Genomic DNA, 25,647 nt, shown 5'->3' on the forward strand with positions numbered 1-25,647 from the left:
TTAATTAAAACTAAAGAAAATTTGATTGACTTATTTTGCTTAGCATAATATATTCTAGGTCCATCTATGTCATTGCAAATGTTAAGATTTCATTCTTTTTGGTGGCTAAGTAATATTGCACTGTATGATAACTAACTAAAATTTAAATTTAAAAAAATCTAAGTAAAATTTGAAAATTCAAATCCTTAGTCACACTAACCACATTTCAAGCACTCAAAAGCCACATGTAGCTTTACCATATTGAGCAGCACAGGTATAGAATGTTTCTATTAATGCATACATTTCTATTAGACAGCGCTGAACTAAATTACTTTCAATGAGGACATGAAGAAATTTGTTCATCAAGGAATTTGTTTGTAACCAATCCTTTGCCACAGAAGAGAAAGCATTTAATTAGAAAATTATTGCGTTAGATCTTAACACACACATACACATACACATACACATACACATACACATACACATATCTCCAAATAGGCAAACCAAATATACAGAGAGCTAACACTCGTTCTATAATATTTTTCATTTATGGTCACCCCGAATCTGTCATTGTATACAAAACTTTGTTCTGTGTAATAACATTCTTAAGCAAAACATAGCAGATATAGTGCTGTGTTGATACTTATCCACTTCAACAGATTCTAATCTTGGATAGTCCAATATACATGCAGGCTTATAAAACTGCATAAACATTAGTCATCCTCATTATTTGAAAGTTCCCAGAGAGTTCATTTCGTTGGAGAAGCTTCAATAAGAGAGGAAGGGAGTATAGTTATTTAAGAATCCCTGTGTTTTTCTAGAGGAAATTTAACAAGGTAGGAGGGATGGGATTCTGATGTGCTGAGCCAATCTTCAGAAATAGTCCATACAGCCACAAAAATATGGAAAATGAAAAGCCAGAGTGATCAAAGAATTTCAGGAAAATAAACAGATAAGCACACAGACACAAAATGAAATGAATCAGCATGCCTTTGTTTTGCCTCGTTTCCTGAGGATCTATCGCAACTGGTGGTAGAACAGAGGCTTATTAGAAACACATACATTCTTTTAGTTCCTGGATCCTGGTTTTTCCGTGTTTGTTTGTTTTTTCTCTTTTTAAAGGAAGCAGAAGCCACTTGTGGAACATTCATTTATCTTCCTGTTCTTTTTCTGTTGGTCAATAAAGGTAAAATTACCTAGCTCAGTTTATAAGCAGCCATTTATCAAATACTTAATAAAAATAAGTATCTCTAGGAATCACTGGACATTATATTACCTAGAATTATACACGTATTAAATTAAATTAATTATTATTTTTTTGGGGGGGCGCCTGGGTGGCTCAGTCAGCTAAGCATCGACTTCAGTTCAGGCCATGATCTCACCACTCATGAATTCGAGCCCCGCGTTAGGCTCTGTGCTGACAGCTCAGAGCCTGGAGCCTGTTTCCAGTTCTGTGTCTCCTTCTCTCTCTGCCCCTCTCCCACTCACGCTCTCTTTCTCTCAAAAACAAACAAACGTTATTTTTTTTTAATTATTATTATTATTTTTTAACTTAAGAAGGCTTCATGCCTAGCATGGAGCCCAATGCAGGGCATAAACTCATGACCCTGAGATCATGATGTGAGCTGAGATCAAGAGTCAGTTGCTTAACCAACTGAGCCACCCAGGCGCCCCTGTACATGTATATTAAATGCTGTATATTGTTATTTATTAAATGCATAGTAATGGATTAATTTACCTCTGGAAAATGGCTTTTCAAAATTACTATCAATAAAGTAGGGTGAATGTTTTTAATGTAAAAAACAGCTACCCTCCAGCTTGCATTTTGCAATTATCAACTACATTCTAAGTATGTAATAGTCTTTGGTTCATCCTTCAGTGTACATATTTAAAAAGAATGGACATAACTTTACCATTAGGTAGATACTTAAAAGGTGTTTATGAGAGATATATTATTTTTGACATTTACACTCAGAAGACAAGGAAATTCAACAAAATGAAAAAATATTTTTCCTATTTCAACAGCTCTCTCAGATATTAGATAGGCAGATATAATTTTAACATTACGATAGAGACACCAAGAGCTAAAGATGGAGTTTTTTAAAAGTACGCTGGCATCTTTAGTAGCAAATAAAATAAACTCTTCTTGATTAAGGATTCCTTTATATTTGCATATATAAAGCTAGTGAAATAAAAATTGCAGATGGACTGTGACATCTGCCGAGTCAGTGGTCTGAATATCTACTCTCCCAATAGCTGACAGTTACTGAAGTCTTGAAGATACAATATTCAATCATTTGTGAACATTTTTTATCCAATAGTGTTGCATCAATCTGTAGAAAGTTTCGTTTACACTTGAAAGTATACTAAAGGATTCTGTCACCTCTTCAAAGAAAATTTGTTTCATTCCAACTACTGAGTTTCATTTTCTCCGGAGAAAATGTTAGAGTGTATTTCAGAAGTGTCCCCATGGGGACTTTTCCAACTCTGTCTGAATGACAGTATGAAGGTGGTACTATAGTTCTGACTGGGTGATTTTTTTCATATTCTTTACCATCAGTCCATACTGGGAGCCCACAGAAATGCAGCTCTAAAACAGAACCTAGCTCAGAACACTAAGAAAATGATGACAAGTATGAAAATAACTATTGAATATGTAAAATAATCAGAAAAGCTATAGGTCATAATTATGTACATTGAGTGAAAATTCAGAGTAGCGCCAATGGTTGTACATACATTCCATGGTCTTTGGAGTAATCTGGTGCTATATGGGAAACAATACTAATCTCAAAATGGAGACAAATAAGCTTCTTTTTCCATCTTGTCTGCAAAATATAATTTAATTATAATCACACAGTAAGGGTACATTCCAAGGCTCTTAAAACCTGAGTTTAAATGTGAGCACCAGGTGGATCAAATGGCATGTTCTACACATCCCTACTGTGCTTTTAATAATATAGAGAATTTTTAAAGCAGGGATACTCTTGCTTCTACAGGAAGTGCCATAATTCTCTTCATGGTTGCTTGGCTTATCAGCAAGGCAGGGATACCCTAAATGTAACTGCCATTGCTGCTTTTCCACTACCAGGGCCAAGATGTCAGCCAATGAAGATATTACCAAATGGTGAAAGACAAATTTGAACGTGGGTAGTCTGGTTCTGGTATCCAGTATTAAGGTCCTCCTTTAGAATTCATGTACACATTTCTTACAGGAAAATAAGACACAGAGAAGTCATCATTCCCCTTCACTCCACATCTGTAAGACTTCAAGGTTTGTGCCTGAGGAATCAGCACATGGTAGAAGGGCAAAAGCTGACCTAATGAATTAGTATAGGAAAATATGGGCAGTCAATGATTACCATGAAGGTTTCAAGAGTCAAAAATGATTAAAAGTCCACATGGAATAATATTATGCAACTATCAGTCATAAGTTGAAATGCATGCTCATTTGTACACGTAAATTAGAACCTTTATAATTAAAGCAAAGATTTTTTTCATTGTGATGCTTAAATCACATTTTTGACATGAAAAAACAAATGAATCTCTTCTTTTTAGGTGTTTGATGATTCAGTGTCTATAAACAACTGGGAAGCCAAAGAACTAAACAATAAATTTTGTATAAAAGAAATGTGAGTTAAGCATTTTTCATGCATGTGTGTGTGTGTGTGTGTGTGTGAACTGAATTGATCGAAGTGTCTAATGCATTACATTGACATGATTATGGCAGCATATAAAATACACAGGACCACAACTCATCATGTAAACAGTCTTCAAAGTCATGGTATTGATTTCAATTATGATGTCTTTCTTGCTAATGCATTCTGTACACCTGTTGGTATGCAGAGAAAGCAGGATTAAATCAAATCGAAAGCCATACCTGTAATAAAAAAGGGTTCATGTAGCCCGAAAAAAAAAGGACAGAAGCAAACACTGTGAGCTATGAGAGCCATTCAGAGAAATGTGCTCAATGGCATGAGTTTTAAAATCGCCCATAAAAATGAATGCATTATCTATCTTTTTCTCTCTTGGCACTTCTGCAATTGACATTACCACTGTCTGCTGTGTTAAGATTGGGAGAACTAAGCTGGAAAATGTGATAGCAAATCCCTAACTCAAGCTGCAGTATATGGAACAGGCTGTTAAACTGCCATGTTAGTGGAATACATAAATGTCAACATTATTTTAGAATGATTTATTATATCCATAACAGTCAAAATAAATAAATGTGGCCCCATAGTACACAACCCATTGATGGCTATTCTAATTCAGGATTTTGCAGATGACATTTTCTATCAGGATGACATTTCAGACCTTTAAAAACAAAACTGAGACTTTTGCTGGGCATTTCTAAAGTTCTCAGCATAGTATTTCAATTATTTTGGAAGGAAGTGTGGTTAGCAGAAGAGTGCTATCAAGTATTTAAATGAAAGAAGGCAAGAAAACAGAATACGTGATATAATTTGTTTTGATGTGCACTACTACAGAAATGGCAATTGTAAAGATGACTGCTTTGTGAAAGTGTCTTCAATCTGATTGCTGTGTTGACAACACAAAGAACTTTACAGATGAATTCTACTGACCAGAAATCGCAGAGTAAGAATAACTATGTGGGTTTAGAATGCAAAACAAAAAATTATACCTGCATACATGATTTAATATTCATTTTTTAGCATTTATGGAATACAGTGGATTATCTACTGGAATTTTTACAATAAAACGCAATAAGAGCTTCTAACGGCAGCAATATTTTTTAGAATTTAGATGGCTCATTTATGATCATTATTGAAGTCAGCGAATTTCATAGTTGCCATCTTTAAAAAAGACTATTCTAAGAAGTGGATTAATAAATGAGAAAATTTCCATAATATGAAAGAAAAAAAGATATTTGAAGGTATTCATATGATATTTTAAACTTCATTCTCTTACATAAATAAGAAGTCCAATTGTTATGCCAACATTCTTTGCATTCTGCAGATAGAAAATGGTACAAAAACTGCAATACACTTGTTTTAGATCAATGGGAAGAGATAAAGAGACATATATTAATTTAATTATACAATCATCAGTGCTGATATGTATGTATGCGTGTAGTATACATATGGATTAAGTCGTGTAGTTTTATATATTTAAAAAATTTTTAATTTAAAAACTGTTTAATGTTTATTTATTTTTGAGAGAGAGAGAGAGAGAGAGAGAGAGAGAGCCAGGTGCAGAGAGAGAGAGGGAGACAGACTCTGAAGCAGGCTCCAGGCTCTGAACTGTTGGCACAGGGCCTGAAACAGGGCTCGAACTCACAGGCTGCAAGATCATGACCTGAGCCAAAGTCGGATGCTTAGCTGACTAAGTCACCCAGGCGCCCCTTTTATATATATATTTTAAACCACAGTACCCTCTTCAGGGTGAACTTCTGAAATAAATCCCAGTAAAACTGATTACATGATTTAGCCTTTAAGTTAACAAATACCAAACATAAATGAAATAATTCCTATATCTCTCTAGGGTAATATACTTAATTTTTTTTCAAGTTTTTAAGTTGAAAAAATAAAGACAAGTGGAATCAAAAAAGAAAAAAAAAGAAAAAAGATTTTATAAATATGAGCACATTCTGTAATATAGCAGTTCAATTCATACCCTTTTGCACAGAATACTCACATTTTTACTCTGTATAAGCAAATATCACCATAGAAAAGTCACTATTTTAAAATGGAATCTTGGAAACAATTTTTCTTGAAATCCTTTCTTTATATTTTTCTTCTAATTTCCTTATTTTCCCAAACTGAGGTTGTCTCTTTTATTGCCCTGATTTCTAAAATAGCCTCCACATTTTGAGTTCTATAAAAGATACGTGGTGATTAATAATGCATACTGGTCCAAAAGACACCCCCCAAACTAACTTTTTGTCTCTCAAATATTGAGAACATTCATGACTATATGAAACAGGAACTTCTTTTAATGTGTAAGATTAACAAGGAAAAACAGTGTCCACAAAAGACAGGGTATGTAGTTTTGTGATACTGTTACTAGAAATAACATATCCAAGTGAAATAAAAATAGGAAAATTATCTATGATGAGAATTGAGGTGATAAGTAAATCGCACATTCTAATGAAATAACTTAGAAAAAGGCTTATTTTTAAATGGCCCAAAATATATACTAAATACAAAACCTAATTTGGAAAGGGACAGAGTGAAGATAGAGTGACAGATATGCAGACCTAGATCTATAGACTGGAGTCCGGATTTTGGCTCTGCAATGTGATATTAACCCTATGTAAAGTTAAGAATTTAATCTTGAATTTCAAATTCAGTTTTTTTAGTTACATAAATGCAGACAAAGTCTACTCAAAGAAAAGCAAAGTCTGAAAGCTGGGTAAGTGTGCACTTAAAAGCAGACTACATCTTCAGGAACTCCATCTCACACTCCACTTAATCATCAGGGCCAGTCCACTTCCCAGCTTGAAAATCAGATCTACCTGTGTCACCAAAACCAAAGCTGTCCTGAAGTAGGGGAGTCACATGCTCTCCAACATGAAGAACAGGGGTGAATAAGCATGGCCTCCATGAATTTTGTGTCATTTCACAGCCCAATATCCCTTGCCACAACCCTATTTCCTATAACCGGATTTCTTCCCTGAGCACTGGATGAGGAACACAAGATCCTGATATGCCAATGTTTGACTATTCTCTTCCTGGACACTGACGGACAGATGACTGACTTGTCATTACAGACACAAGGACCTTGACCTTGCCCTTGACCACACTTTGCCCATGAGCTTGGACAACCTAAAATTCTTCTGCACTGGTGATCATTGGCCAGAAGTTCTAATCACTTACTCTTTTGGATATCATCTCAGCCAGACAAACATTCAGGTTTATCAGGCATCATCTACAGCTAGATTGGTTTTTTTCAGAGTCTAGGTGACTTGGCCCAGTCAGTCACTACTGGTATCTTAGCAACCACATCCTATTAACTCTCCCTTGCTACTCCTCTGAATTCCAACTGGAGTAGGCAGGAAATATTTATGAATGCCTTTATGCACAGGCATCCTTGTAGATCCTGGGCATATAAAAGGGAACTAGAAGGAAAGAATCTCTGTTTCAAGAAGCTTAACACTCAGAAGTATCAGCTGCTTTAGCCATATTTGCTCTTTCTTTAGACTGTTTGAAGAATGGATATTTAACTTGGGGCTTCCTGTTCAGTTACACTCCTTTACATTTCAAAATGATAGATATGCTTGCCTTATTCCTTACTTTAGAAATTCTTTTTTTAAGGTCACATAAACAGGAAAAATAATGTCAAGCAAAACTTCATATTATCACTGTCAAATTGTCAAGATATTTATTTCTCTTATTGGAGGCAATATGAATACATATTCTTCAAATTACAATTTTCCTACAGAATGCCTGTCACATAGATCTTGTATCAAGATTATATTAAGGTTCTGTTTTGGCAAATGATTTTAACTTCGTTCAAAAAGTTATCACGAAACACAGTCTAGATATGTGGCTCTTCTTGTGAATTTTTAATTTATACCCTTCAGAGTTACTTATGCATGTTGTAGACAAGTGCTCTACAAACTGTGTTTGTTCTACAGGACCCTGCAGATGCTATACAGTGTGTGGAAAGAAGTTTTCATAGGGTAATAAAATTGTGAAATGCTACATATTATATTTCCTTCATAGAGATTCATAATGAAGATTAAAATATTAAGAATTCCAATCCTACTGTAGAAGAAAACTGGGTGAATTTTAATACTAAACTTTCCAAACTGATTTCACTATGGAACCCTTTTTTAAAAAATGTAGTACTGCTTTTCACAATGGGTTAACCATTTGAAATCACATCTTTTATTTTTTGTCTCCTATCAGGCAAAAATAAATTCCACGGGAAAGGAAACACTTGGGCACCAGTAACACATAGTAAGTATTCACATAAATGGGTCCAAATGAGAGAATAAAATACTTCTGTGTGTATTTATTAAAGTAATGTTATTTGAAATTGTATTCAGAAATGTTTTTGACTAAAGGCTTTGAATATGGCTTAAAAAAGGGTTGAATTTTTCAGATTTTTCAAGTCAACTAGGAAAAGGATCCCTTTACTGTGAACTCATCCATTTGATTTGTCAGTAATAAGTTCTCTTCCCATGTGTGTTGGTTTAGATAGTTACATTTTACAAGGTACTTAAATCCCAGAGTTCTGACCAGCAAAATTGGCATCAGACACCTCATAAATGCCAACAATTAGGCTCCAGGGAAATGGAGGAGGAGATGCCACTGATTGCATGCCAAATTTGTACCTCTAGTGCCAAACAGGAAAGCAAAATAAACAGGCACATTGCTACCAGAAAGGGAAAAAAACATGAAAAAGGAAAAGACAACCACAAGACACAAATTCTGAATCAAAAGAACTTTCCTACTCTTCACTGGGGATAAGTGGAGGTGTGGGGGTCAAAACTACTCTTTACACAGAAAGCATATTATTCTGTGGTTCATCATCATGTAAGAAATAATCAGGCAATTTTTTAAAATTACTGGTAGGGGCACCTGGGTAGCTCAGTCAGTTAAGTGTCTGACTTCGGCTCAGGTCATGATCTCACAGTTCATGGGTTCAAGCCCCAAGCTGGGCTCTGTGCTGACAGCTCAGAGCCAGGAACCTGCTCCAGATTCTGTGTCTCCCTCTCTCTCTGCCCCTCCCCTGCTTGCACTCTCTCTCAAAATTAAACATTAAAACAATTTTTTAAATTATTGGTAGTAAGGGGAGATATTAAACTTTTCAATTATTGGTCTGAATTAAAAATACAGACTATGCACGGAGATGGAATAGGAGCTTGCCCCGCCCACTCCACACATTGACCTGGTTAAAAAAAAAAAGGATAAACATAAACAGAATTTGAGGGGTCATGTTTACTCACTGCTCTAACAAATGTGTACTGAACACACAAATAAACCACTTAGAACTGTGTGTATTTCTTACAAGAATTATGGCAAATACTTAGTAAGCAATGCCAAAAATAGAATCTAAAAATAATTAGAGAGTATGTAAAAATGCACAATCTGTGTGAGATGAAAAACACAAAAAATTTTTAAATAAAAAAGGTGAATTGAGTCTATAAAAAAAATACAGACTATGTGAATTGTAGCTATTTCTGGACAACAGATGAAACTAAGATATTTAATACTTCCTCTTACAACATAACAGATGAAGAAATGTTGATAATTCTTATAGATTCCTGACTATTTTTTACAGAGTCAGGGGGTTCTTTGGGTATCTCAACTTTATTTCACATTCACTAATGTACTTAGTTGTCACTACATTAAGAAGTGTGGTTGTAAACTCCACACTTTTCCAAAGAAGACCTCCAGATGGCCAACAGGCACATGAAAAGATGCTCAGTGTCACTCCTCATCAGGGAAATACAAATCAAAACCACACTCAGATACTACCTCATGCTGGTCAGAGTGGTTAAAATGAACAAATCAGGAGACTACAGATGCTGGAAAGGATGTGGAGAAACAGGAACCCTCTTGCACTGTTGGTGGGAATGCAAACTGGTGCAGCCACTCTGGAAAACAGTGTAGAGGGTCCTCAAAAAGTAAAAATAGACCTACCCTATGAGCCAGCAATAGCAGTGCTAGGAATTTACCCAAGGGATACAGGAGTGCTGATGCATAGGGGCACTTGTACCCCAATGTTTATAGCAGCACTTTCAACAATAGACAAATTATGGAAAGAGCCTAAATGTCCATCAACTGATGAATGGATAAAGAAATTGTGGTTTATATATACAATGGAATACTATTTGGCAATGAGAAAGAATGAAATCATGCCGTTTGCAGCAATGTGGATGGAACTGGAGAGTGTTATGCTAAGTGAAATAAGTCAGGCAGAGAAAGACAGATACCATAAGTTTTCACTCATATATGTGTATATATATATATATATATATATATATATATATATATATATATATATATATGAAGTGTGGTTGTTTCTTTCCTCCAGAATATACTAAGGCCTTGTTTGGATTTCCATCAGAGTAAATAAATATCTTTAGCTAAGACACGTCCATCTCTGAATATTCCAGTCTAAATCTATTTTGGAAAAAAGGCCCTCACAACATTTATCAGAAAATTGTATCTATATTACCTTTTGTAAAATGTGCTATGGGTTTAGATTTGGGATATGTTATAAATCCCACTTCAAAAGGAAAAATCCAGGGGCATGAATATATTTATTTTAAAAATAAAAATGAAATTCACAGAACAAAGACAAAAATATATACCTGAACATGTTTCTCATTTGATTAATTATTCAACAGTAACATTTTTGTGGCAGAAATGTTTCCCATTCAATAATTTCGAATTCAATTCTACTCTGATAAAAAGTGTGGCAAATGTAGGGAAGCACTGAATATTACTTTTTAAATATTGCTGCAACTTAGTATAAGTGTAATTTAAATAGTGAATGAAAATAAATGGCGTTTTCAGGTATTATATGACATTGTTCCTATAAAATTCCAGTCTAAGTCATAAATCACGGCTTCTGAATCAAATACCTAGGTGCAATGATGCATTTCTAACAAATAACTCATTTTAACTATAAAAAGCACATTGACATGCAGGATTTTGTAATCAGAGGTTTTCAGCTGCTCACCTTAAATTAAAACCTGAATTAGGAAGGGACAAAATGAAAAAAAAATCAGCATTATTGCGGGCTTTATTTTAACCAAGCCACCTTTTGAATCCAATCAAAATTAGGCATTTGCTTCTTAGTCTGAATCACAGACAATTCCTGTGATAATTAGGCCTATTTAATTTGGTTTAATAAATATTTAGAAGATTCTAAATGTACACAAAGCACTGAGTAAAATGGGAGGTAAGTCAGATAAATTTTTGCAGTTAAGGAGCTGAAAAATCCAGAAATGGAGAAAAGTCAACTATATAAACAGTGTTATATTCGAGTCATGCCATGATAAGTTTCCAAAACGAAGATATGAGGAGAGGGAGATAACACACAGTTTTAAATAAGCTAGGATTTACTAGGCAGAAATGAGCAAGAAGGTACTCTAGGGAGCAGCTGGAGTATAACCATATTGGGCACAGAAATAAAAATTATCAGACATTTCTAGAGAAAAGGAATAGTCCAATTGCAGGATAGTATCATGACTTGAAGAGGAGACTGACCTGAAAAGGAGAATGGAAAGGAAATTGGAGTAAGAGGTCTTGCTTTCTAAATTAGAAAATTAATACTAAGTTAGGTAAGTAGCTACTACAGACCATTGAATGGCCCCGAGTAGAAGAGAGATTGAACCAGTGTTATATCATAGAAAGAATAATAAGATGGCAATCTGGTTGGGATGGAAGGAAAGAAGGTGGAAGCACGAAGACCGATTTGAAGACCAATGCAATAATCCAGATAAGAGTTGGGGACAGGACAGTCGATGGTAGTTATATGGAAATGGAGACAAAGGGATGGATGCTGGAAACATCATAGAACTTAACTTAAAGCTTCAAGGCCTGACTGTAGATTGCACATAGAAAAAGAGAGTGAGAGGAAAGGAAAAGCTAACTCTTAAGATTTTGAATTTAGATGATAATCACAAAACCATTAACCAAAATATGGAAGTAAAATGTATGAATGTATCCTCAGAAATAAAATAATGAGTTTAGGTTCTGAATACTCCTAGTTTGGGATACTAATGATACCTAGTAGAGAAGGCTACAGGTAATTATACCCTGGGTCAGTGGGTAAACTGGAAATCACCTTTGTATGGGTGATGACTATAATCATCAGTCTGGATGAAAGAGCATAATCACACAGTTTAAGAAACTAAAAGACAAAAGTTTTTTAATGTCCACATTTGATGGGGCAGGGAGAGGAGCAGGCAAAGGGGCCAGCAGGTGAGAAAGAGAATAGCAAGAAAAAAAAATGAAATACCTATAAATTAATAAGAAATATGTTAGATCTAAAATATCATTACTGAAGGATATAACATATTATTGGGGAATATTCAAAACACCTTAATGACAGGACTATGTCATGTTCCTGGGTGGTAAGACTGAATATTTCAAGAATATTTATAGATGTCAAATTTCCTCAAACTACTGTATATGTTAGACATAATGCCGATCAAAAACCCAACAGTGTTTTTCTAGCAATTTGATAAAATGTTGCAACATTTATGACAATAGCTAAAATATAACTTTCTACACACAACACCATGACAATCCAAAGGAAAACAATGACAGTTTTAAATGCAGTAAAAATGTAAATTTCTTAAAAACCAAACCAAACTAAACAAACAGCCACAGAAATGGAATGTCAGGAGATTAGACCAAAGGCCCTTAGTGGTCAAAGAACGCTGGATGACTCAGGCACAATATGGTTAGCTCATCGGTGGTTTTCCTCAGAAATAGGCAATTTAAAGCATTATCAGCATTCGTAAGTACTAGGTCAATTTCTCCTAAAATTTTAGAATAAATAGGGTTCTTAAGATTTAAATTGTTTTCAGGTATACAGGTTAGTTCTGAGGCAAGTCAAAGTTCTAATCAGTATCATTTGGGGAACATCTCTAACCCACTGGTTTGTGGTGAAGACAAGAAATAATAATACATGTAAAGTGCTTATCACAGTGCTTGGCACATAGCCAAGCACTCAATATGTCAGTGGATGGTATTGTAGCTAATGGTAAACCCCTCCAATTTTCAGATGAGGGATGTGAAGCTCTGATAATGCACACAAATCCAACAGGAGTTGGCAGAAGAGGAACTAAAGTCCAGAGACCCCTGAAGTCATCAAGCTATTTTTAAACACTAATAAACTTTTGGTCCTCCTTTATCATGGCCACCCTCCTGTATAGGGCAGATAGAGTAGGAGCCCAGAAAGGAAAAAAAAAAATAGAAGTTCAACATCTCTTTATCATTTTCCTCTAGGTTCTTTCAAGCCATCTGGTCCAGCTATAATTTATGTCATATTTAAAAGTGAGAATGGTGCACTGCATATTTAGCTACCCTTCTCTAAAATGGAAATTCGGATTCTATATTCTTGTTCTATTTTTCCCTTCTATGTGGCTGGTATACATTCCTTAACAATAAAAGCAGCTCTCTCTATTTTTTTTGTCTATGTTAAACATTAAATATTTAGACTACACACTCAAGTAACATTCGAAACTCAGCAATTAAAAACAAAAAAGCATAAAATGGCTCCTAAAAGAACTGTTTAGAATCCCTCTAGTTAACGGCCACATACTATGCAATGGAGTTACAAACAGATCTTCCACCAGAGGGCTTTTGTTTTGGTTATAATCCTTCTGGGGATTCCAGTGTGAGCACTATGGATGCATAGCTTACCATCACGTGGCATTCAAAGGAGAGCTCAGGACAAATGGCAGGTAAAGGTGCCATAGCATCTACAGAATACCTGAAATGCAAGCCTTCCCCATTCACCATGTAGCAAAAGCGTGTGACACTCTGACAAATAATAGGCTATTTATTAATTACCCAGAGAAATGATGGCTTTATTATGCTTCATAAATAAATAAATAAATAAATAAATAAATACTCAATGTATATAGCAAGACTCATCTAGATTCCATCCAAATATAATTTACTGAGCATTATTTTTGGAGTCAGGTAATTATCCAAGGAAAAGTTTCCCTCCTCTTAAAATCATCTAGCATAAACTCCCCTGCACAGTATCTTGAGAGAAAGGCAACAAGTCACTGCAGTAATACTTGTACTATATTATATGAATTTCTAAGATAGATCTGCTTCTGTCTTTAGAAAGCTCTGTGTGTTAAAGAGATCAACTTTTTTACTCAGCCAACTTCCTATATAGTTTCTACCCTTTGATCTTAGTTTTGCCCTGTGGAATTATACAGACTAACTCTAATCCCTTTTGCACACAACAATATCATGACTTTATCCCACACATATATTCCTTCTTTTGGTTTAAGTACCTCTAATTCCTCAGGGGAAAATGTTGGGATTTAAAACTTTATATCTAGAAAGTTATTATTTATATTAATAGCAGTATAGCGATATTCACAGATAAAGCAAAAGTTCAGGAAGTATTACATCTGTGTATCATTCTTTAAAATACTACCTGAACCTATTCAAGGAGATTGAGAATGTAATCTGAACTAAAAATGGTAGATATGTTATACACTGATTTGTGATAAATATAAAAACTACTTAGGTAAATCTTAAAGTAGCTGAAGATGTGTATGAGAATAAATATATGTCAAAATTCTTAGAATCATATTTGAAAACAGTAATTTAAAAATATTTTGGAACTCTAAACATACATACTTACAAAGAATAGGATGAGGAAAGTAAAAGTATACAAAACACCTCCTCTTACCACTAACACAGGTTAGAAAATATCATTTTTGTTCTTATTTCACTAAAAAATGTGATTTTTAAAATAAAAAGTTAAGGAGAGAAGTTCATACATACTTTCTAAAATATTGAAAACAAAGCAAACAATTTTGGGTTATGACAATCAACATGTGTTAAATTTCCTAGTAAAAGTCTCTGATACCTTTAGAAGGAAAAAGGAAAGTAAACTTAATATATGTGGTTTATAAGGAAATTACTTAAAATAAATGTAGGGACATGGGGTGCCTGAGTGGCTCAGTCGGTTAAGCACCCAACTCTTGATTTCAGCTCAGGTCATGGTCTCTCAGTTCATGAGAAAGAGCCCTGCAGCAGGGCGTCTGCTTGGGATTCTCTCTTTCCCTCTGTCTCTAATCCTCCCCCACTCATGTTCTGCCTCTCCCTCTTTCTCTCTCTGTCTCTCTCTCAAAAACAAACTTCAAAAAAAAAAAGTAGGGACAAATATCAGAGAAGTAAAGAAGAACAGCAAAAACACTAGGAGTGGGCATATAATTTTAGATAAAAAAATAATGCAAATACACAGTCAACACAAAAGAGGTATATAAATAAAAAGAAAATACCCTAATGATGTAAGTCACAAAACTTCTGAGCTCAGTAACTTAACATCAAAGTGTATGCAGCAAAACTGTAAAAAACACAATGATAATTAAACAGAAATACATTAGAAAATTTAATACATTCTCTTTCAATTTTTGCATAGACCAAATAAAAAATGAGAAATGAGGTCATAAAATTTTAATAAGATTGATGACATAAATGTTGAATTATGTACAATCCTAATAGATAATTCACCTTTTCATGTGTCTATAGACCATTAATAAAAACTGTAAATAATCTACTGCAAAATAAAAATAAATTCATTGAGTTCCAGAAAAGAACACCTTGTAGAAGCCAGTGATCTGACCTTAAGGCAATAAAAATTAATAACAAAATATTTACATACATACAGAAGCTAATTAATTAAAATGTGAAAAAGTTGAATTGATAAATGAATTCAAGAACTGATTCTTTAAAAATAAAACAGGTAAACTCCACTAGGAAAGCTACTCAAAAATTAAAAGCATACACAGATTCCTAAACTAGAATGTAAAAGAGAATAGATGTCGTTTTTATCATACATAAAATCATTCTATCAAGTCTATTTCTGGGCCAAGTATCTTTTTTAACCTAATATCTTATAGTTTAACTACTGTAGCTTTATCATGTGGTTTGATAGGACAAATCCTCATCTTACTAATTTAAAATATGTTGTATATCACCACCCAGTTTTTATATTAATAATTTTTACATGGTTGAAAAACACAATATTTATTGAGATTTTAATTGAATTGCGATACATCTACAAGTTAATTTGGAAATAATTTACATTTATAAAACGTCTTCGTCCCGTACAGGAAATGCCTTTGTATACCCATTTATTTCTTGTATGCCTGTCCGTTATGCTTTTTCTAGATACTACTCCACATAAATCTTCCACAGTTAATCTTAAGTGTGTTAAGTATGTATTTTTGAAATCAAAATGGTACCCATCATATTTTTTTGCTTGCTTTTAACCAGTTAGACTAACAAATCAGGAAGATAAAAAACTTAACTACTGAAACAAATCATGTATTTCTGATAAGTAATCAGAATTTCAACTGTGATCATTATTTATTTAGCACACATTTCTTCCTTACCTATCATATAAGGAGGTAAGGACACATAACATGGAGATCTTGATATGTAGTTAGGAAAACAGATCAGTGTTGAGCAGCAGAAAATTTGAGGGTAGAGGAAAATGAGACAAAGTGGTTAGCCTTGGGGAAAAGGAATGATACCACCCCTATGACCAAATAAAAACAGTAAAGATATGCAAGGATATCATTGAATTACAGGGTGAAGGAGGTCAGCAAGAGAAAGGAGTTCAGGATATATGCTTAAAGCAGAGCATAAAGGAGAAAGGATTTTCGCCTTTGCAGAAGCCATTCACTGATATGCCACTTCCAAGAAAATCTGAACTTTTAGAATAGTGATGTGGGAAAACTAGTTTTCTATTGGTATTTAAAAAGTATAAACACTGAAGAATTCTAAAATGTTAAAGAAATTTTTGATATTTTTTATTAAAAAGAAGTGTAGAAATCTGGGATTTAGGAATGATCCTAAATTTAAAAAAAATACTTGTTTATTTTTGGGAGAATGCAAGCAGTGTGGGGGCAGAGGGAAGGGGACAGAGAATTCGAAGCAGGCTCTGCGCTGACAGGCAGACAGCAGAGAGTGGGATGTGGGGCTCGAACTTAGGAACTGCAAGACCATAACCTGAGTGGAAACCAAAAGTCGAATGCTCAACCGACTGATTCAACAGGTGCCCCTAGCAATTATCCTAATTTCTAAAATTAAAGAGAAAACAAGATTATGGTCTCCAGCCATCTCTTACATTTGGAAACCAGGATAAGATATATTAAGTTCTAAGACACCTAACACTCTCTTCTCCAATGGGTTTCAAAGGACATATTCCCAGATACAGTAAAACTCTATAATGGTTTTTGAGAAACTCCTTGAAAAGTCCTATTATCCCTCACCATGTCTCTGTAAGGTAAATAAAGAAAAGGGGCTGTTGCCTCCATTTTACAGACGAAACCATCAAGACACTCAGTTTCAATGATCAGTATAAGATGCTAAGCATCTTATCATGAAAAGACCCAAAATATTCTGATTGCTAGGCGTTAGGCAAGAGGATACATCTCATGCTTTACTTATGTCTAACCCGATCCTTTACACTTATTTGGTTCCGTAATATTTTCAATGTTAATATTTAATGTCTATATTTTAAATAAAAGTAAACAGAATAAAATCAACACACATCCTCTTCCTCATTATATGTATAAATACATGTAATATGTGCATACATTCTCAAATTCAAAGCCCATCATAACAGATGATTCTATAAAATTGTTTCTTTCCTATATAGCATCTTTTGCAAGAAACTCAGCATGAACAAACAGCTGAAAGGTAATGTTAGTTGGAAAGAAGTCTGTGTTAGTTTCACTGCTGTGACTGTTGATAGCCAGTCACTCTTTTTCAGTGTGAAGTACTTCTAAGGGCCATCCAAACCTAGCTTTAGTCTTTTATGATTCCATAATCAAGAGAACAAATTAGGGGCTTACATTTCTCATAAGAGAGACACTATGACATGTAAAATATATGTGTGTCATATCTCCACTGATATAAACAACATATATTTTCCTAATACCTTTGTCCTCTGCTCTATCTTTTGCAAAACAAGACAGATGACCTAATTAATTGAACAAACTTGAGATATAGTGAGTTTGGACATCTAAACATATCACCCTCTTCCTTTTTGAAATTTTTTGACAACACGAACTCCACGACAAATCTTAAGTCAAATTATCAGATGCTTACGTATATTTGGCATGATGACATTGCCTTTAAGGTGATATATGGGAAACAAAGGAAGGGCAATCCCAAATACCTCACGTGAAATCCTTTGGGAAATCTCATAATTTACACACGTAAATTATGCCTGATTTGATGAAGAAGGGAAAATAAAATGGTATTTGTCATTATAGAATAGGACTGGGTGTGAGTTGATATGTTGGTATATACAGTTACTTCCTTTTAGTGTTTATTAAAAGTTCCTGTGTTGATTCAGCAAGTAAAGTCTCTTAACATAGGTCTCTCATTTAACCATGCTAGTGTTGAGAAACAGCAATTTTTTTTCTTTTTCTTTTTAAAGTTTGTTTATTTAGTTTTGAGAGAGAGAGAGAGAGAAACAGCATGGGGGCGGGGGAGGGACACAGAGAGAAGGAGAGAGAGAATCCCAAGCAGGTTGTGCACTGCCATCACAGAGCCTGACACAGGCCTCAAACTCACAAAACAATGAGATCATGACCTGAGCCAAAACCCAGAGTCGGACGCTTAACAAACCGAGCCACACTGGTGCCCCGAGAAACAGCAATTTCTATAAACAAACTAGAATTAAATGTCTGGCTTCAGTTAACTTTGGGAATCCCAAGCTTGGAGATGGTATTATTAATCTAAGTCATCTATTAATGGCATAGCTAAACAGTAAGTAAACATAAGTAACTACGTTGTCATTTAGAATACCTCTTACCCCACCTCAAACATGTATAGTCACTAATGTACACAGTTATATATTTACTAACATGATTCTCAGGAAGATATTTTTTTAGGAAAAAAAAGGAAGCACAGTATACTTTGGAAAATGCTTTTTCAACCTCTTATACATATATACATGTACATATATATATATATATATATACACATCATATATACATACATATGTATTATAGGATATCATATATAAGATATATGTGTATATATAATGTTTATATGTAAATTCACTTTGGCTCATGTGGCTATTTTAACCATAGGAAAATCTTAAACTTTTACTCAAAATCCTCTAGATGAATTAAACTCAGAAATGTACATTTCTTCTGGTGGAAATACACTTCTTATGCTGTAAAGGAAGTTTAATATATTTGATATGCTCAGGCCAGTAACTGAATTTGGATCAGCATATTAATCTTTATTATTCAAGATGCTAGAATCACCATGGCTAGGAGTGTATTTAATGAGCTTACGGCAAGTGAATTGCAATAAGAATTCTTTAAAACAAAGAATAAGAGTCAAAGGAAGGGAAGCGATAAGGACAATCCTTAATTTTTTTCTGCTTTTTTTTTTTCATTTCATAATCATGTGCTTTACAAAGAAGGTTCTTTAAATTAATGGGCCATAAGAGATTTTTTTCTGGATTGAAGTAGGTTGATTAAATAATCAAATTCCACAGCCTAATGGAAATAATAAACCTCCTAAAGTCCAACCTTGCAAAAAAAATCCCACTTGAGTTTTATTGGAGAGAATTTTATATCAATGCTAAATGAGATGGCAAGCATGCATGAATAATTATTTCTACTTACTGTTCTCATTAAAGAAAAAGACGAGTATCATTCTTTTAGTCAGAAGTAAAAATTCTTCCCCTATCATTATCATTAACTTGACTTGCTTTATATTTTTAAAAAGTGTTACTTTTAAATTCTTCTTTGAAGTAATAGAAGGAATAAGTAATTTTAATCAAGCAAAAGGGGGCCACCTTTCCCTGGATCAAACAATTATCTTAAGTTTTCAAGAAGAGTGCTACAAATATTGTAATGGAAGGGCAACATTTGGGTGCCATGCCGATTGTCTTCCACTTCAACATTCACTCTCAGATATGAAAAACTTGATTATAAAGATAAGAAAATGTTTTGTCTTTACACCAACAACAAAGGACTGAAAGTTGCCCAAGAGTGAGTAAAACTCATAGCTCCTGACCTCATGGGCCTTAAAATTCAGTGGTTAGGAAAGCAGTGTTTTGGGAATTTCTGGATATTAGTAACATCGTTTTGAGTCTTTATAACACAAATGACCTTCATGTCACTATTTTCAAAATATGCAGATAGACTTCTCCTTCTGGGAAAAAGGAGTATATGTACTTTTCTCTATTTGTCCATGGCATATACACAAAACAAACATAACTCTGTGAATGGTGGAGAACAGTCAGATTGGCCCAGAATTTAACATCATGGTGAGTTCCCTGGGTTTTCTTTTCACCTTAGATATCCCACACTTGGAACTGAAGAAAATGGCAACACAGAAATACCAACAGGTACAAAAAAACAAACAAAAAAGCTCCATCAAAGGTCTTCGTTCTAGTGAAAAGGCCAGGAAAGGGGCAGCTTCACAAGGCAAGAAACTTATAAAAAGTAACTGCTCTATTCCAGCCAACACCACGGAAACGTCTATAGTCCTATCTCCACTCATGCCAGTAAAGGCTGAATGAGGAAACAAGGCTTCCATCTTGAGAGGTTATAAAAAGACACCAAACATCCTTGCCAGAGGTGTGTCAGAAAAGGATCAAGTAGGAGGCTGAGATTCTCATCCTTGCCAGTAAATCGTGATGCCAGTGGAGGTCACGTGGGGAATCTGCACTTTCACTCCTATGTGGAAGTAATGAGGTATCAGTCCCCTTCCCCTTGAGGGGGTATCATAAGAGGACTAGTGGAGTGTCAGGACTTTCGTCATTATCCAGTGGTGATGAGGCCACCCCCACCCCCACCATGGTGTCAGTGGAGACCAAATGGTCAGCTGGAAGTCCCACCCTGTTCAGCAGTATTGAGGAGCTCTCCCCATCAGGGTCAATATAGGCCACATGAGGAACTTGGATTTCACTTCCACCTGGCAGTACAGGCTTATCTTATTTGATTGTGCTTCATTTCATTGTGCTTCACAGATATTGTTTTCTACAAATTGAAGGTTTGTGGCAACCCTGCATTGAGGAAATCTATCAGTGCCATTTTCTAATAGCATTTGTTCATTTTATGTAGTTGTGTCACATTTTAGTATTTCTCACAATATTTCCAACTTTTTTCATTATTATTATTTTTGTTATGGTGATCTATAATCCATGATCTTTGATGTTACTACTGTAATTGTTTTGAGGCATCAAAAATCATGCCCGTATAAGAAGGCAAATTTAATCAATGAATGCTGTGTGTGTTCTGACTGCTCCACCATTGAGCTGTTCCCCCATCTCTCTCCCTCTCCTGTCACCCTGTCACCCAACAGCTCTGATGGAGATGTACTATGAGGTTCATGTTATTTTCATTCCTGCTAACACAACTCTTATTCTGCAGCCCAGTGATCAGGGAGTCTTCAATTTTTAAGTCTTATTGTTGAAGAAATACATTTTGTAAAGCTATAGTTGTCATGGACAGTGATTTCTGATAGATCTGGGCAAAGTACATTGAAAACCTTCTGGAAAGGATTCCTGATACCATTAAGAACATTTGTGATTCATGGGAAGAAGTCAAATTATCAACACGAACAGGAGTTTGGAAGACGTTTGTTCTAAAACGCATGGATAACTTAGAGGGGTTCAAAACGTCAGTGGAGAAGTAAGTGAAGTTGTGGTGGAAATAGCAAGATAAGTAGAATTAGAAGTGGAGCTTGAATATGAGACTGAATTGCTGCAATCCCATGATACAACTTTAATGAATGACAATTTCTCTGTATGGATGACCAAAAACAGTGATTTGTTTGAGATGGAATATACTCCTAGTGAAGATGCTTAAAGATAGTTGAAATGACAACAAAAATTTAGAATAACACAAAAGCTTAATTGCTAAGGCAGCAACAAACTTTGAGAAGATTCACTCCAATTTTCAAAGTTCTACCATGGGTAAAATGCTATTAATCAGGATTTCGTGCTGCAAAAATTACTTATGAAAAGAAAAAGTCAATGCAGCAAACTTCATTGTTGTCTTGTTTTAAGAATTTGCCCCAACTTCAGCAACCACCACCATCATCATTCAGTAGCCATCAACATTGAGGCATGGTTAGCATTTTTTAGCAATATTTTTAATTAAGGTATATAAGTTGTTTTTTCAACATAAAGCCATTGCACACTTAAAAGACTATAGTATAGGGTAAAAATAACTTATATGTGCACTGGGTAACAAAAAAATTCACTTGACTCACTTTATTGTGGTGGTGTGGAAACAAATCCAAAGTATCCTGTAATAAGGTGCCTTCTCTCTTTCTGTAAGGGTCAATACAAATTTTGAAAAAAGAAAAAAATAAGAAGGAGCCTAAATTTCTCAGGGTAGTTGTAAAACTACTTCTTGTCCTAAAGAGATAAGGAGTTTAATTTTCATTTAGATGTGTATATTAATTCCATTTTTATGTATATTAATATATTATACATTACATACAATATATAATATAATAATATATGACACTAATGTATATTAATGACAGATACATTTAAGTTAAGAATAAAAAAAATCAAAACCAAGAGGGACATTATATAAGGGAAAAGGGTGAATCCCTCAAGAAGACATAGCAATATATCCCAGTGTATCCTAAATATGTATATCCCAAACAACAGAGATGCAAAATACGCTAGAGATTATGGGAAAGATTGTAGAGGGAAGAAATGCTGGAGAGAGTTAGGAGATCTTTTTTTTTAATGTTTTTTTTTTTTTTTATTTTTTAGAGAGAAAGAGAGAGAAGGAGAGAGAGCACGAGCAGGGGAAGGGCAGAGAAAGAGGGGGACAGAGGATCCAAAGCAGGCTCAAAGCTGTCAGCACAGAGCCTCATCCTGGGCTCAAACTCACAAACTGTGAGAACATAACCTGAGCTGAAGTCCCAATTTAGCTACCCAGGCACCCCTAGAGTTAGGAGATTCAAATTTATTCACTCAATAGCTATGTGACCTTGAACAATTCACTTAATCTCCTCATACCTGTTTCTTTATTTTCCATAAAATGTGGAGTTAAATCCACTCTAAAATTTTAGATCTCTCAGCGATTAGGTAATTTCATATGTTCTGGAATTTTCAGAACAAGCACAAACATTTATAATGGTAATTTTTAAATAGATATTTTTATGTTTCTAAAGAACATTTGAAATGGTTTATACAGAGATTATTATATAGACAAAATGGAGGTTAAGAAGCTGTAGTCAACAAATTTTAAAACAAATCATGTAAATGTCTTACTTGAAGATAGCATACCACTTTTCAAACGTCCTTAGAACAACTAAATTGCACCCCTAAGCCTAATGCCCAAATTCACAAATCAAAGTATAAATGATTTAAAAAATAGAAACCATAATTGAGAGAATTCAGCAGAACATATTTTCACTCTAAGCCAACATTATTCTGACCTTGAATCATGAGTTGTATCTTAAGAAATCCAATCAAATCACAATAGTCAGTGAAAATAATACTATATTTACTATATACAGTAACATAAATATGCAGAGTATATAATGTAATAGTATTAGAAAATATTACCCTTTAAAAACCTTGGAAATGATCTCCTTCAACTCCTTTTTTTTTAAGATTATTCATCTGAGAGAGAGAGAGAGAACACAAGTAGGGGAGGGGGAGAGAGGAGAGAGAGAATCCCAAGCAGATCCTGCACTGCCAGCACAGAGCTCAATGTGGGGCTAGGACCTCAATGCGGGACTCAGACCCACAAACTGCAAGATTGTGACCTGAGCTGAGGTTGGGGGCTTAACTGACTGACCCACCCAGGCACCCCCTCTTTCTTTATGCCAGTTAGGAAATTAATAATGGAGAATTTGAGGTATATACCGAGTAGTAGAAGCACTGGATGAGGGACTCTAGGTCACTTGGTATTCACTTATGTCAATATGGAGGCTGTTACAACTACAACAAAATCATAATGTAGATTGGACATTAATTTACAGAAAAAACATTAATAGATGGTCTCAATTTCACATATGCAAAGTAAACAAAAGAAGCTAGTGTTTAAAGACTAAAACTTTAATAAGCTACCTGTTGAAGTGAAAGGTAAGCAACTAGTAAGCATTTTCAGAGCAATTATCTAAGAAACTGCCTCATGTTTCAACTTGCTAAAAAAACAGTTATTATTTTCGTCAATAAACAGGTGAGAAAACAAAGCAGAGAAAAATTAATGAATGTTTTCAAGTCACTATAGTACGTATATAGATTTTCAAGGGGTATTAGAATAGATGCACTTTTTTTTTTTTACAAGAGTATGGTTTCATTAAATCTGAAAAAGTACACTGTAGGCTACTGACAGGTGCCCAATGAGAAAGCTGTCAACAAACATTTTTTCTTTTTGAATGCTTTAACTCTGCAAGGTACTGTACCAAACACAATGATATGTCACAAAAGAAATAGAAGGCATGACCCCTGACCTTGTAGAAATTAAAAACAAAGACTGGTGTATGCCAATGATTTTTAAATGTATGATAATCTGTCATCATAGGTGAGCAAGGAAACATGATTATTTCCTTCACCCAATCAAGAAGTAAATATATTCCTAAGTATTCTCAGCAGTAAGTTAAATGTTTCCTCTTACTTGCATTATATTTGTGTAACCATGGTTTAGTAGTCTCTCTTGGAAGGTAAATAAATGTTAAATGAAGAAACTCTTAAATTCAAATGACATGGTTGATTAAGATGCTAGGAGTTAAAATCCCAGGGTTTGGGGTCTCACCTGGGGCCAAATGCCATTTCCACCACTCTAACCATGTGGCCTCAGGGCCCTAGCATGACTTTCTGGATCTCAATTCTCAGAGTCCTCATTTGCTAATAAAAGGATAATAAAAAGCTAACCTCAGAGCATAATTTTAGAAACTAAATTATAATACACTCAAGTGCTTGGCATACTTCCTAATACATAATAGTTACTTAATAAATTCTAGCTATTATTAACATTAATATTAATAGAACTATAATTAATTCTAAAATGTGTTAGATTATATGAAAAAACACTTATATTTGGGTGCTGTTTCCACTGTATTATTAGAATATGGCAATAAAATGGCATTTAAAAATAACTAAAATGTGCACAAAGGTTGCCCCTATTTTCTCTCAACTATTTCTTAATACACTACAACCAGTTTTTGAGAATAAATAGACAACCTTTTAGGGCACTTGATTTACCTGCCTAGATAAAAGATAGACATATATGTATTTATTTCACATCTAGTAGAAGACTACATCATCATGACACTCAATGAAGAAAAACCTTATAGTTTGTGGCAAATGATAGCTTTTAAAGGCACTTTAAATTCCATGAGAGGGTTCACTTCCATCATACCAATCTTTTAACCTATTTATAAAGGTGCCAGGGAATTTGTCCTTTTACTGAAAGACAAAATTTACTTTTGTCTAGAAGATACAGTTCCCTGAAGGCTGTCACTCAAACAACCATTTTACATTATGGAATACCATATCTAATACATAAATTAATGTAAAATCAAAATGTACTAGAGTTCCTCATTTACTAGAGTCCCTCCATTACTTATCTTGAAAAATGGTACTTCTTTTTCTCAATTTTATGTCAAAATAGCTGTAAAAATAGATTTCCATATAGCGCAAGGGAATTAATTAATTCTGTTGTGTTGTGTTTTTAGCACTCAAAATTACTTAGCTGTTTCTAGACTTATAGTAACATCTGTGCAGGTGTTAAAGCATCCTCTCACTGGGAATGTCTCTTGGCCTTCTTCTCTAGCGATTCAGATCTTACTCTTCTGGATAGCAGTACTCTACAATGACAAAGAAAGATGAGCCAGCTTCAGACTGGCTTGAAGCTCTGCTCTACCATTTATTAGCTGAATATTCTGGGGAAAATTACTGAATCTCTCTGTTTCACTTTTCCTTGAAATTAGGATTATTGTGAGGATTTGGAAATATGATATATGTAAAACACTTAAT

At 34.5% G+C, this 25,647-nt stretch overlaps 1 protein-coding gene across 7 annotated transcripts in view; it reads right to left on the reverse strand.

The window, feature by feature from the left end:
- LINGO2 (leucine rich repeat and Ig domain containing 2) overlaps nucleotides 1-25,647 on the reverse strand; it is a 1,147,525-nt gene that overhangs the window by 250,842 nt on the left and 871,036 nt on the right. The window contains exon 7 of one of the 7 annotated variants that reach the window (XR_008424224.1): nucleotides 23,704-25,478. The exons of the other annotated variants lie outside the window; for them this stretch is intronic. The gene's annotated coding sequence lies outside the window, so the exon portion shown is untranslated. Of the gene's footprint in view, nucleotides 1-23,703; nucleotides 25,479-25,647 lie in introns of those variants that run through there. 7 annotated transcript variants of the gene reach the window in all.

The sequence above is a fragment of the Panthera pardus genome, unplaced genomic scaffold, assembly GCF_024362965.1.
Source record: "Panthera pardus isolate Hobbes unplaced genomic scaffold, ASM2436296v1 HiC_scaffold_20, whole genome shotgun sequence".
Lineage (NCBI taxonomy): Eukaryota > Metazoa > Chordata > Mammalia > Carnivora > Felidae > Panthera > Panthera pardus.